General features: G+C 35.0%; 1 pseudogene; it reads right to left on the bottom strand.

Annotated features, from left to right (window-relative positions):
* Window positions 1-1,424: 1,424 nt before the first annotated feature.
* LOC104673652 lies at window positions 1,425-2,229 on the bottom strand (annotated as a pseudogene).
* Between the last annotated feature and the right edge of the window lie 1,278 nt (window positions 2,230-3,507).

Raw genomic sequence — 3,507 nt, 5'->3', positions numbered from 1 at the left:
TCTCTTTTTCAGATAATTATTTTGAAAGAAAAAATATGTGATACTTCTGTCTCATCATTTGCAGAACATCAATTATCTTTTTTTCAGACCTTATTAGCACCAAAGGGCTCACAGTGGCATAGGCACTGGTCACAAGCTTCTGGACACCCAGGATGGCTGGATCATATCTTGATATCAGGATCGAGTAGGATGAGAGACTTAAATCCATCTGGTACATGACCACAAAGAAATTCACCAATGGCAAGATGGTCTTGGCGGCCCTTTTTTTCTGGAGAGACTCTTGGGGAGGTGGTTTTGTTTTTTGTTTGTTTTTTGACTTGCTCAATCTCTTGATTTAGTAGCACACATAAAATGAATGAATTAGCTCTTAGCTGTGGTATACTTAGTAAGTCTGATCTTGCTTGGAGAAATAGGATCTTAATACTTCATTTTCAGAACACTTTAAAACCCAAGCCAGTTTTTCTTCAAGGATGTGGAAAGCATTCCTCATTCAAATGTGATTAATGGTTTTATAAAGAATGTACTTCATTTTTATTAGTCATTACCTTCGTGCTGGATTCTAATATTCTTTTTGATGGTGGTGTGTTCAATGACAGAAACTTACAGAGAGAAAATTCCTTCCTTCTCAATTTATAAACAAACATTTTAAAAGCAACATTTTTGACGTGGTAGGAAGACATTTATATGACATACGCAGCAGCCACCTTAAATTGGCAAAAATAACAGAAGAAAAAAATTGTTATTTAATCTTTAAATAATGAGTCTCTATTTGCTACAAATCTACAAATATTTTAAATATATTTCCTTCTACTGTCATAAAAATTAAGATAACCCTCTGTTTAACAGCTTTTGAAGATATTAATTTTATAAGGAAATAAAAAAGATTGACTTGCCTCCTGAATCATCCAGTGATAAACTGAACCCTAATTTCCCTCCCTGAAGAACATAAAAATGATGTAAGGTGTATCAAAGTATGTAACAATATTAACAATATTAAAAATGATTTTTCATATGGTCTTTCACTAAAGTAATCAACATAAAAAGAATGTAAAAATGTGTTTTTGCTTGAAGATTTAGTGAATGTCCAAGGAATCACAATTTTTGAGCTTTTACATCCAGGGTACTATACTATGTGAAAATACTATAGTGTCCTTATATAAAAAAGCACAGTGATAAAATTTCACATGTAAAATCGCCTAAATATCAATAATAATTACATTCTCTGTAATCATTTATTATCTAAAACTTCAAAGCCATCCATCTTTTTCAGTGCTTTGAGTGAGCAATCAAAACAATCATGTTTATTCAGGTTTAAAACTTAATTTCTCTGCTTGAAATCTGGAGGTATAGATGGAAGAGACACTTAAGGTAATTTTGCCCAACTTCTTAAGCCCACATATGTTGAAACAGTCTACAATGTCTCATTATGTCATTATTGATGCAACTTCTTCACCAGTGGCATCGTGGGAAATATGAAGGTCTTCAAGCATCTCAGTCAGACTAATTCGAGGTGCTCCTTCATCATCATCACTTTCCACAGGGATGGTTGATTCTCTGTAAATGTTGACTTTTTTTCTAATTGCCTCATCTTCTTCAAGATCTTCAAGAAAATCTTGGTATTGCCTTTCATCATCTGTATCCATGTTCTCTCTCTCGCAAGTTCTTTCAATTTCCAGTTTCTACGTCACTGATGTTTGGTCCAGTCTTAGTTCTTCTTGATTAATACCACATCTGGAACTCCATCCGAGTTCATTTTGTTGACATGCTCATCATTTAAATTACAGCTGGCCAAATCAAACTCTAACACCAGGTCTCCAGGATTTAGAAGATGTCCCAAATGAGTACGACAAAAATACTGTTTATCTGTATTCATTTCAGATGTCTTATGTACCCAGACTTCCCTGAGGGTATGCTTTTTTACATCATTCCAGCATCGGCACCACATTTTATATCTCGGACTATGCTGCATTCCATCACAATAAACTACTCTAGCTGTTTGAGATGACATAAACTATTGAAAGGGTTACTCCAGAAAGTGCTCCCATCAGTATCTGCAACTTGTAGGGTGTTTGGATCAATGAGGTGAATGGCACTGGTAACTCAAATACACACACAAATCTGGTTCATATTTCCCAGGCTTTGCACCAGTTTTGGAGACAGACAGACATTTTCCTTACATATTGGAACAAGTGTGTGTATGTTTGTGTGTCTGTAGACATACACAAACATGTAAAGTAGACTCAGAATTGCTAGTCCATACCCTTTTGGGAAGCAAATTGTTCAACTAGAATACAGTGTTTTTGTATAGTTCTTGAGTCTTACAGTATCCAATTAAAGTACTGTTTTCCAAAATTGCTTAGGTCAAGACCTTCCATTCTCACACATAGAATGGGATATAGTTTATCTTAAAAAAAAAAAAAAAATAGGCTGGGCATGGTGGCTCATGCCTGTAATCCGAGCACTTTGGGAGCCCGAGGCGGGCAGATCGCGAGGTCAGGAGTTCAAGACCAGCCTGGCCAATTCTGTGAAACCCCATCTCTACTCAAAATACAAAAATTAGCCAGGTGTGGTGGCGGGTGCCTGTAGTCCCAGTTACTCGGGAATCTGAGGCAGGAGAATCGCTTGAACCAGGGAGGCAGAGGTTGCCATGAGCTGAGATTGCACCACCGCACTCTAGCCTAGGCGACAGAGGGAGAGTCTGTCTCAAAAAAACAAAGAAACAAACAAAAAACACCAAAAAATTTAACCATGCTACAACATACATTAACCTTAAGGACAGTAAGTCAAGTAAAATAAACCGGTCACAAAACAACAAATTCTAAGTGGTTCAGCTTTTATGAGGTACCTGGCATAGGTAAATGCATGGCGACAGAAAGTACAATAGTGGTTGCCAAGGTCAGGGGGAGGGGAAAATGGAGATTGTTGTTTAATGGGTACAGAGTTACACTTTTCCAAAACAAAAAATGTTCTGGAGGTGGATGGTTATGATGATGGCACAGTAATGTGAAAACATTTATTACTTCTAAAATGTACACTTAAAATAGATACAATGGTAAATTTTATACTATGTGTGTTTCATCACTATTTTAAAAAGGGAAGTTGTCAGCTTTAGTATAATAATAGGCAAATACTATAAATCTAAAAATAAAAAGTATATCATTGTGTAAGAATACACACAGTTCTTAAATAATATTTTAAAAAATCCATTACTAACTGATAGGTGATTGATTCAAACACAAATAACATGAGAAAAACAAACTTAAGCATGAGAATTTTATGTGATACTTGGGAGAGCTTCTGTAAGTATAAAATAAAACATCAAAGTAAGTTAGGATAAGATTCATACATTTGAATGTTATTTTTTCTCAAAGCTTAAACAGCAACAAAGTCAAAATTAATTAGAGATTATATGATGAATTACAGCATATTCTGTAAGCAGATAATTTATTTTAATAAAAACTCCAACAAAACAAAACTAACAAAAGTGGGCCAATTATTTGAAATACA

Source organism: Rhinopithecus roxellana, chromosome 6, assembly GCF_007565055.1.
Source record: "Rhinopithecus roxellana isolate Shanxi Qingling chromosome 6, ASM756505v1, whole genome shotgun sequence".
Classification (NCBI taxonomy): Eukaryota; Metazoa; Chordata; class Mammalia; order Primates; family Cercopithecidae; genus Rhinopithecus; species Rhinopithecus roxellana.
Note: the sequence above shows the minus strand (reverse complement) of the source record. Positions and strands in the feature narration are given on the sequence as shown.